This window comes from Psammomys obesus, unplaced genomic scaffold, assembly GCF_907164565.1.
Source record: "Psammomys obesus unplaced genomic scaffold, mPsaObe1.curated_primary_1811, whole genome shotgun sequence".
Taxonomy (NCBI): domain Eukaryota; kingdom Metazoa; phylum Chordata; class Mammalia; order Rodentia; family Muridae; genus Psammomys; species Psammomys obesus.
In genome coordinates this window covers 2,455,287-2,466,721 of record NW_026586463.1, presented here as the reverse complement: position 1 = coordinate 2,466,721, position 11,435 = coordinate 2,455,287, and the positions used below count along the sequence as shown (strand labels likewise).

Here is an 11,435-nt window from a genome sequence, read left to right as displayed (position 1 = left end):
TCATTCATTCATTCATTCATTCATTCATTCATTCATTCATTCATTCAGAGATGAGGATCTCTGGTTCAGGCTATCCTCAAACTACATATAATGGAGGTTGACTTTGAACACCTGATCTTCCTTTCTCCACCTCCCATTCCCCAGTACTAGGATTAGAAAAAGATCTACTTGAAAAAAATCCTGTTTTCAAGTAGACATTATCTTCAGAAGCAACAAAGGAATGAAGAGGCATGTTATGAAATGATTCTCTGGAGAAGGTAATCTTGGAATGGCAATCAAAGCTACATGGGGTAGTCATACCGTTAGGCATTTCCCTCTGTTGTTTAACAGTTTCCTCCGGCGTTAAAACATTGTACCTTGCAGGAAGCCCCTTAAGCAGGAAGGTAAACAACTCAAAAAAGCTTCTGGAAGTCCCTGAAATTGATCAGATGCTCTAGACCCCTCTCTGCCAGAATTAGCAATGAAAGCTGAGTCCCTTTCAGAAGAGCAAAGCCAAGCTGCAAAGAAGATTATCAGCCAGACCAGCAGCCTGGAAGAAGCAGAGACCAGCCTGAGGCACCTGGAAAGACATTCTCCAACCTGTTGAGCTGCTGGAAGGCTGTGCAGTGTGCTCCAGGTTCACAGCTTCGCGAGCTGTCACTCATACTGAGGGTGGGCTTTGATGCTGCAGCCGACTTAGACTAATTTCTGTTCCTGCATGTCACCCCCCACCCATATTCCTGAAAGTGACCCCAATAAAACTCACTGTTGCACCACATTGGACTTAGGTGGTGTCTGTACATTATTTTGTTGTGGGTTCTCTCTGGGGTGAGTAAACTTTTATGTTGCATTTCCCCAGAAAACATTTTGCCACACCCTCAGCTACTTGTGATTAAACACATAATGACTTTAGTATGAGGTCATGGAAAAGAGTGAACTAGAGATAAGCCTTGTGTCTGTACTTTCTTCCCTCTCCTTTCCTTTGCATCTTTTGTGTGTTCCTTTCCTCTCTCTCTATCCCTTCCTTTCTCCCATCCCTTTTCACTCCTTCCTGCTGAATTCTTAAAGGCTGAAACATGTCTTTTTATTTTAAAACTCCTTTTCTCTGCAGGGCATATAAAGCTATTGGAAATCCAGAAAATATTGAACACTTCTCAGCCTGGAAACACTGCTTCTCAGATTGGGGCATCATGGGCAGCACCCTGGAACTGTGGATCATTTCTTTGTTGCACTCAGAAGTTTTGGTCTTAACTATCTCCTATCTCCTTTGTCTCAATTCATCTTTGTTTTTGACTAGAAGAACTTATCCAAAGTAATTTACCTCTAAATCTCTGGGCTTTCTGATCTAGACTAAGTGGATTTGGAGTTTCTAGGGTCTCATTATTTGGAGGAGACCTGCAGTAGAACTTCAGGAGACAGTGGGAATATGGAGATGGTGAGAATATTGTGTTCTGCGGTTGTCCCATCCAGCAGCCACTACCCACGTGTGGCTTGGTCCCCTTGAAATGAGACTGGAGCAACTGAGAACTGAAATTTTAACTTAAAGTTAGTGAGCCACACGTGATGTGGGCTCCTGCATTGGATGGAGAGTTTGGGGAGCTTGAAAATGCATTGATTGGTGTTTCTTCCACGCCTGTTTTCTGTGTCTCCTGACTCTGCCCACTTGCTTCGATGCCATTCTTTGCCCATTTGTTTGGGCCAGTCCTCAGGTTGTCATTTGACACCTGTCAGCATTCCATGCCTCACCTGCCCTTTGGAGAATCTCTGCACTGCACCTGAGAATCGTTTCATGGAAGACAGTGCCAAACATGAGAAAGGGTTTTTGTTGTTGCTGTTTTTTCAATCCCTGATGCCCAATTCACTTGTCATTCATGTTTTCTTTCTGACAGCATAAGTACAGTTTATCTAGAGCAGCTGAGCCTTTTAAAAAATGAGAAACTGAAGTGATTTTTTTTTCCTACTGGTATTAGAACCAGAAATTATTTATATCATTGAAACTACTGAGAGGTCTCAGCCTGCTTTCTTGAGACTGCAGAAAATTTTTGTATCCAGAATAAATCAAAGTAATATGTATAAGGAGTCATGCTAGAAAAGTTAGTGAATGTAACTTTTACACGATATTAGTATTGTTCAAATGTGTGATTTGTCCTCATGATTTTTAGCATTTGATGAAGCTGAAGATGCTCTTTGAATCTGCTTCAAGAGGGGTAGCCTAGTGCCTAATATTTCAAATTATATGCTATACTTATAATTTTTAGCTTTCTCTATACCAAGGCATATTTGTCTTAGGATCCATAGACCTTACTAATGACATGAAAATATGAGTCAAGTTTTGTATTTCTATGTCCATGTGTCTTTTGGAGCAGAGGGGGCCTGGGGCCTGCAAAGGTTACATCACTTGCCAGATTAATACAGTGGGCCAGATTTGTATGTCACTCTGTGCTTATTTAATGTCTTCACATTGAACAGGGTCTTGATAAATGAGTTTGGAATGGAATTGAAAATAGTTCGTCCATGAGTAGTCCACATCTTCTTTCCTTTCTCAAGATAAAAAGGATTTCTGATGACCTTTCTCTCTTTTCAAGCTTCTGCAGTTATGTTTCTACTCTTGCTTCAAGACCTTTAAGACAGGGTGACAGAGAATGCTTCATCATAGAACCGAAAGCTGGAGTCAGAGCGGCTAGAGAAGCTCTTTTCCTTGCTTGTTGTCATGTGTCCTGTTTTCTACTGAAGATGGCTTTCCTACCAGTCTTTAGCACTGTCTCATCTTAACCGTACCTTGGAAGTATGTCATTGTCTGTTAGTTCTGTCTTTCTCATGCAGGTTAGGCTAACGACCATACCAACAGTGTTAAAGAAGTTAAACCTTGGACCAATTGCCAGTCATTCCCCTTCTATCACAGGCACTCCGCTTCATAAAGAGCAGGAGCCGGCACACCGCAGTGGGAGCAGGGTACTCTGAGAACCACGTGATGTGCATTTGTTGTTGCTGTTTTGTTTTATGTCGTGGCTTGTGTGCCACTCACACACAGTTGGAGATGGGGCTTTACTCTGCTCGGTTGCTAAAATGCTGTTTGTGAATACTAAATTATTTAGAGACTGAAATACAGGTTTTGATTAATTCCAATAAACTGATAGGAACCACAGTGGGCCAGGGATGTCGAGAGAGTGGGCCCTGCTAGGGCTATTGTAAGTCTTTGGGGGGAAAGGAGTAGAAATGAATAAAGATTGAAGTAGTAGTCTTTATTCCTTCTTCAGGTAAAATATGTCCATTTTTGCTATTATTTTGCTTCTTTGGGGGTGTGTGTATGTATGAATCATGATTGTGTACAGTCTCATCATAGAGGGTGTTAGAAAAGTCATGAAACTGACTTCCATGTTTGGTACATGGAAAACAGTTTTCAAACAATTGAGGCTGAAGTTAAATACTTTTCTGAGAGGGGCTGCCCTTCTGCTCTTAAACATGATAAATGAGAAACCACAGAAATGAAGCAGGAATGCTGTACTTGGTTGGACATGATGGCAGAATTGTGAGGCTAGTTGTATGAAGTCACCATGAACATGTCACTTATGTAACATGTATGTACTTAGACCAGAGGACACTTAACATATTAGTTACCTTTTGCTGTATAGGGAATTCTCTTCCAAATTTAGCAGCTTAAAACACCCAACCCCAAAAGTGAGTATCCAAAGTTTCCTGAGGTAGAAATTCTAGAGTAAAATAGCTGAGCAGTTCTGGTTCAGGCCCTTACGGTTGTGGCCAGGAAAGTAGCCAACTGATAGCTTGATTGGGGCTGGAGAGGGCCCTTTCAAGATTGCTCCCTCACACTGCAGGCATGTTAGTGCAAGCTTTTGTTGGCAAGCCTCTGTTCTCCAGACTTCCTGATTGAGCATATGGATGACATGATCCAGCTTCTTCTGTATGAACAGGAGGCAGAGGCACAGCATTTATGCTGTGTTCTGTTTCTTGGAAGCAAATCCTGAGTTGTGGCCTGCCCTCAAGAAGAGGCTGTTAAGGTCATTCACAAAGCAAGACAGCACAGTTTGTTGATGTAAGACCATCATCCCTGACCCGCAGAGTCTTAGCTTAGCATGGTATCTCTTTGGGTGCCTTGATCCCTTCATCTTCTGCTTCTGGACCCTTTCTGTGTCTAGACCATCCTGACAGGGTTTCAACCTTGGGAGACTGTGCTTCTCTGGGAGGACTTTTAAGCCCGTTAGAGGATTCTGCAAGAGCAGCCTTTCTTTTGCCGATATTGATTACTTCTCACAGTGTAACTTCTAAGTCACTCTCTTGACTTTGATCAGGCAAACGACTCTTCAGAAAGGCTCGAGGCAGGAGGGAGAGTAGCAGATTAAAAACTCTATTCTGCCGTAGATTCTACCCTGTCATTTGAATTTCTTAAGAACAGAGTTTTAACTTAGTACCAGGAGGAAGGAGCTGACTTGAGTATGAGCGTCTCCGAGTATAAGCTGATCCCCTCAGACCACATGCTACAGAAGCTCTGTCAGGGGAGTACCACAGCTTTGATTACATGCCTGCTCCATAGGCCAAGAGGGCCACTTAACAGCCTTGCACTCTCGGGAGCTTCATGTGTCCATATTTCAATTATTTCTTGTTCATGTTTCATAACTGGGGCTCTGCCTAGTGTAGCCCTCACTCTCGGACATTCTGATGGGGTTCTCCCCATCCAGAGCAAGCAGCAGTTGGAACAGAGGTGAGGGAAGACCTTGTGAGCCTGTGATCAAGTGCTTGGGCCTGGGCAAAGTGCACATCAGCTTTCCTCATACCGACAGGGCGGAGTACGTGATTATTTTGTATCTACAAGGTAGAAGGCTCCACACAGTCTCTTTGGCACCCGTGGCTCCAGCATCTGTTTACATACAGGCGCTCTTCTGGCCTTTGAGGATTTACCAGAGGATCACACACACACTCAGGTTTCTGACACTGGGAAGAAAGCAGGACCGGGCAAAGAGTGGGATTGGATGTAAGCAGGGGCGGAAGGAGTCCCTATTCTGAACATATTTTCCTATAGATTGAAGTAGCTGCTCTCAATGTGTTGTCTTCCACAGTGAAGGTGTTCTGGCCCAGGTGTGGTCTTCTGAAGTGTGTGTGTGAACGAGTGTGTGTATTCACGCATCGGGGCGCATTGTGTGTACAGGTACGTGAAGGGGAGCCGTCCAACTGGGGAACCGTTCTTCAGGCACATCCACTCTTTCTGAGTCGGGGTGACGACATTGCCCTGGAGCTCATGGATTAGGCTGCAGCTTCCCGCCAGCAACCCTCAGCTATCTACGCCCAGCACCACGTTTACAAACATTCTACCATGCTCCAGCATTAAACCGTGGGTCTGGGGATTAAACCGGACTCCTCACACTTGTGTGATAAGCGCTTTTCTGGCCTACCATCTGGGGTTTGCTTGTGTTGAATACTTTGGTTGCCCATATCCCCTTCATGTAACTTCTTTGATTGACCTTTTGTGTCAAACTTGATTAAATACCATTGTTGTTGATTAAATGTTGACCCTGAGGTATCGTGACGGCCTAAGATTTTGAATTATAAAAATTCTTCAAAGGGCTCAGGTAGATTACTTTCCTCTTGGAGAGCAGTTATTGAAGTCTTGAATTATTGATGCCTTCGTTGTCATCTTCCTCTAGACCTCGTTCTTTTTCTTTAATTAGCTACAATGCCTTGTTAACAAATGAAAAATGCCACCACTTAATTGTGTTCATGTGATTTGTGTAATAACCAATTCTAAGTTTTCAGAAATAATCCTCAAGGTTGACCTTCTTACTTTTTCCATCCTCATTCACTGGGGAAGGAAGGACACATATTTATTTCACATTTCAGTGAAATGCCGTTTATGTAACACAGATGTAAAATTAGCTCACACTTTCAGAGAGACAACCCTGTTCTTCTTCCTGGAGGGCACTGCACTCTTTAGCACCATCCTGCTTCAGCTGGGGAGGGGCAATTATTTTTGCGTATTTCCCTTGCCCTCTGGGGCAGGAATTCTTGTGAGAGAGGAAGGGAGGTGTGTGAAATGAGTGACAGTGGTTCTTCACAAAGGAAAAGTAGCAGGTGATGGACACTGGGCCCCTCCCCAGCTCGGCGCTAAGGAAGTTTGAAATAGCCAATGGTTTCATTTAATATGAGAAGGGGCATTGCAGGGTTCTTTCAGTCTTTTTCTCTGCCTCCATGGTATAAATCTCTTTGCTCCTTGGGGAATCTGTTATCTCGAGAGACTCGTGAGCCTGTTGACTGTTGGTTGAGTGTTGGGGCTATAGGCGAGAGATGAGGCCTGAGGCAAGGTAGTGATCCGTTGACTAAGTTACAATATTGTGTTTCTCCACACCAAATGTCCAGACCCAGTTGTCAGTATAGTAGTTTGTCATTTTTCTGCCAAACAGACTGAGTTTTTTTTCCCATCATCCCCACCATTTTTTGGCAGCTCTGTTTTCCGTGGGTGACATCTTATGAAGCTCCTTGTCCTCTGGTACCTGCTGCCGTGTGACATTACTGGGAAGGATCTGGGGGTTTCTTGGTCTGAAGAAGTTGAAGTTTACACTGGTGAATTCATCCCCATGTCTGTCTGGGCAGCCACAGGAAATTGTGAAGTGCTACCAGGAGTCTTAGTTGGCTGAAGACTGCTGGGTGTGTCTATGGATAAGTGTTCCTTTTGGTCCAAGGTACAGGGCTCTGGTTACGTGTGAATCCTTGAGAGAAAGCATTAGGGCAGTGGTTCTCAACCTGTGGGTCTCAACCCCCTTGGGTTGAGATATGCAGGTATCTGATACTGATATATAGGTATCTGCATATCCGATATTTACATCATATTTCATAAGAGTAGCAAAATTACAGTGAAGAGGTAGCAATGAAACAAGTTTATGGTTGAGGGTCACCACAGTGTAAGGAGCTGTATTAAAGGGCCACGGCATTAGAGGCTAATGTAAAGTGTAAAGAGAGACAGGAAGGAGAGGGCAGAGGGATGTGGGAGATCACTCTGTGGAACACGGAGAAGCAGGAAGCCACTGTGCCCCCTGGCTCAGCACACTGGGTGGTTGGTGATGGATCTCCAGTCACACAGGGCAGGACTCTGGACCGTCTGTCTCTTCCGTCTAAGTTGTGCCTGCCATGGGCCTGCTTCAGCACATTGTGCACTTCGGAGTGCAGAAATGGATGCGGCAGATGATCTCTCTACTTCGGTATTTTCTCTGAACCTCGTCGGCCTGTGTCAGCCTTCGCCCACAGGCCTGCTGCAAACACGATTGCTCTCTCCCTTGCATCAGGGAATTTCTCCTAGCTTGAGATAGTCTTAGGGGCCTTAGAGAATGGAGGCGTGGAGGTGGTATAGAAATACAGTAAGAGCCTCGTTTTAAAAATGCAAAAAATAAAAGTGAAAAGGAGGTGGGCACAGGGAAGAGTCTCTTCCAGGCCTCAGTTGGCTTGTGTCAGTCAGCTGGCCCACACGTGGTAGATGCTCGGAGCTGTGACTCTGTGGCTGACACCACAGGCGCTGCACCTGCCTGCATGGATGGCGTGTGTGCAGTGCAGGAAGGGCAGGAGTCGGCAGCTATGAACGGTCGCCGCTTTGATACCTTCGTTAAGTCGTTTAAGCTCCCTGATGAAAATACTGTGCCAGAGGGTTTTAAAGCTTAAATGAGATGACCCGCAGAGAGCGGTTGGGACTGTACCTGGTCTTGTTCAGGGGAGGGCCAGGCAGTGAGCCCACAGTCAAAGGATACTTCCTAGTCACCTTGCTAGCTCCTCCCCCTTCCCAAACATGTTAAAGTCAGGCTCGTGTCTGGGAACCACATCTTCCTGCCCAGCTCAGTCCCTTCCATCTCATACATCACAAGAGAAATCACTTCTGTCTAACTATAAGTATTCAAACATCCTCACTCTGACCCATTTTCTCCTTTCTTTTTCAGAGCCAGTATTACTACGTGAAAAAAGAAACTGTGTGTGTGTTAGCCTCCCGGTTTCCACATTACCCAGCCATGTTTGGTGCATAGTCAGTGCTTGGCAAATTCATCAAACGAAGCAGGCACCGCTAAGCTTGCTCTGTTCAAATCTGGACAGTTAAGACTTTTAAGTTTGTGGCCTTCATTGTTGTCACACCACTCCAATCCACCTCCATCCACTGAGTACATAAGACATAATCATGCCAGTTGTCCTACATTTTATCTGGCATGTGGGCTGTACTTTGCCGATGCCTGAAATAGCATTAATTGTGAAGGTCAGGGATGGATGATAACGGTTGTAGTGGTTTAAGCTAGGCTGTATCTAGGCTCCTTAGCAATGGGAAGGATGGCTTTCACTTGCAGAGAAATGTGGACCTGGAGGCCAAACACGTCCATAATGCTGGGGAGGAGGCATCCTGGTTTCTGAGATCCCTGAGGCCCCGTGTGTATAGCCAGGGCTGTACTTCCCCAGCTGGACCAGCCAAATAGGGGTGGCCTCATCAGTCAGGGCTGTGCCTCCCACAGTATAAGCTAGCTTTTGTTAATTTTTAAGTAAGCACATGACAGAAATCAGTTGCTTAAAATTCTCATGTAGGTTAAAAAAAAAAGAGCCAAACTATTGTAAATTCGGTTCTTAAAATTACTTTTAAATAGCTCATAATAATTGCACATGTGTTTACATCATGATATTGAAGTACATGTATGCAGTGTGTACAGATCAGGTCAGAGTGAGTAGCACAGGTATCACCTCAGTCACCATTTCTCTGTGCAGAAAGCGTTCAGGTTCCTCTACTGGCTAATTAAAAATATAAAGTTAAATACATTGATTACAAGTAAAGTAATGAGAAATCATTCTGCCCATCAAGCTGCATCCATTAGCCACCCTCTGCCCATTCTCCTAACATCCCTGCTGTGTCCCCCTCCCCCCTCTCCCCAGTGCACTAGATTTGTTGGTGAGAACACGCCTGTGTCTGCAGAGGGCGGGTCTGTGCTCCCAGGCAGATCTGAAGTTCAAACCTGCAGCTTTCTCTTAGCTTTTGATTTCAGCCTTCAGATACACACGAGTTCAGCACGGAACCCTCTTACCAGCGAGATGTGGGCAGGCAGGGAGAGCATGGACTCAGGGCATGGAAGCTGGGGTGGGTCAGAGGCCCGGCATGAAGCGGCTACTCGGCTCATGTACCTGAATCTATTTTCAGATGTCAATGTGTTCACACTTTCCAAGGTAGGACGCTGCAGCTTGTCAGCTTTTCTCTTGGAGGTTCTTGTGCCCTGACACAGTTTTGATTATGTCCTTTAGGGGTAAGGGAAATAAAATTCTCACTCCTACTGGTCAAAATTGGGTGTGATTTTAAATAATAGTTCCAGACCTGTTGTTTTTGTACCTGTGGGGGCGGGGAGAAAGCCCGTGGTAAAACCGTCCTGTCTGTTTAGCTTTTCCCCCGCAGCACGGTTGTTCTTGTTTATCCAGCTCTACCTGGTCCGTGGGGGCCTCTTGGAGGACTTCAGGGACTCTTGACAGTGAACCGTTTTCTTCCTTTACCACCCCGAAACTCTGGCGAACACTTCTTTTTGTGGAGTTCAGAGCTTGCGCCAAAGGCAAAAGGAATCTTTTCCTGGCCGGATTGCCTGTGGATGCTGAAGTCTGTGCAGTCCACTCCACGCTCCTGTAGCCTAGAGACGTTTTCCTTCCTGGCAAACAGCCTTGGGCCTGTTGCAGAGCTCCACCTTTCATGGAGGAGAAATGTGTGTGAGAGAGTTGGCTTCACATGTGATGAGCAAAGCAGGATTGCAGGGTGCAGTAATATCTCTCCCCTGCTCATCACCCAAATGAACAGTAGAATATGAAAACACATACACCTATTCACCTGGGTTCATCTGCCCCAACGGCAACCAAGATATTTCTCCTTTTCTCTTCCCGTTTTCATCCCCACATCCACTCTCCATCCCCTTACATGCCTTTCTGTCACTTGCTTCTCTCTGATTCTCAAGTTCATGCTGGCCGTCAGGGATTTGGAGTCCGAGCAGTGACGGGTGACCTGGGACTCAGCCCTAAGAAGCTGTGCTCTACCCAGATGTCAGAAAGCCAGATGTCAGTGTTACTAAGCAGGGTTGTACAGCCCTAAATCCTGGGCAAAGCCTTAGCGGAGGTGGGGAGACACATGGCACCACTTCAGCCATGGTGGAAGGATGTGTTCTGTCATCATGGTGAGGCCAGTCCCCAGCCATGACTGTGTTTCAGAGACAAGAAAAGTCAGCATAAGGCCTTGAATCCCACAGACCTCAAGCACTGGGGATATAGGACAGGAGGGTAGTAATTGAGATGCAGAGAATGAACTCCAGGAAACAGTAGACAGCAGGAAAGGAACCTGGCCTGCTAGAAATTAGGCATGGGGTGCCAAGCTGAGCAGCTGCTGATGCAAGGCCTTGGACTTTTTAAAAAAAAAAAAATCATTATTTTAAAATTTTACAATTATTATCATAGATAGTTTTGAATTATTTGAGATCGTTTATTTTATAATAAACATTTCAGTTTTCTAGTTTCTTATCCCTTTGCTGTGATTAAAGACTGTGCCAAAAGCACTTAAAGGGAGCAAGGCTTTATTTCACTTTTTAGGTAAAGGTTGTAGCTCTCTCTTTTTTTTTTTTTTTTTTTTTTTCGAACTCGCAGTGGCCAAACCTTAAGGCTGCAGGCCAGCTTACATCTGCAGTCAGGCCACAGAAGCAGATAATGCTTATGCTCAAGGCTGTCTCTCCTTTTCTTTTGGTCTAGGACTCAGCCCATGAAATGACGTCACCCACAGGGGGTGGGGCACCCTGCCTCAGGGTAGTCATGGAACTCTACTGAGGGCATGCATGTCTAAGAGGCTCACCTTCCAGATAATTGTAGATTGTGTCGTGTTGACAGAAATTAGCCACCATGATAACACATTTATTGAATCAGCTAATAATAAATACGCATTGACATTAAGTGTGTGTATTCTTTTTGATAAGAGAGAAGCTAGGTTTTTGTTTCCATCACAAACAACCAAGAGAGGAAGGTGGGAGGTTCTGGGAGACTCCCGGGCCGGCAGCACATGGGATGTTTGCTATGTTTTCTGAATTCTTATTGATCTTTCTTTTTCTCTCCTCTTTTTCTCCGCAGTCTTTTCCTTCTCTTTCTTCTGCTCTTCTATCAGATTCTGTGGTTATTCTCCTCCCATTAAGCAGAAAAAAAGCTGATACAGGCAGTCCTGGTAGCCCTCAGTCTGAAGCCTTTCATTCACCATTACCATTTACCACAGAGGTCTCTTATGGCCTCTGGGTACCTGCACATGCACACAAGGCCATAGCTATACAGAGAAATGAAAATAAGATAGTTCCTTAATTCAGTTTAAATTTTTAATGTTTGTTTTAACCTGGTGGTGCCCCTGGAATCCTAAGTATTTGCTACTCATGATTCTATAGCACATTCATGTTGCCTTTTGGGTCCGCATTCAGTCTTGAACTTTC

The 11,435-nt window shown here is 44.9% G+C and overlaps 1 protein-coding gene across 2 annotated transcripts in view; it reads left to right on the top strand.

Moving 5' to 3' along the window:
- Mast4 (microtubule associated serine/threonine kinase family member 4) overlaps positions 1–11,435 on the top strand; it is a 583,904-nt gene that overhangs the window by 147,539 nt on the left and 424,930 nt on the right. The gene's annotated exons all lie outside the window — the stretch shown is intronic.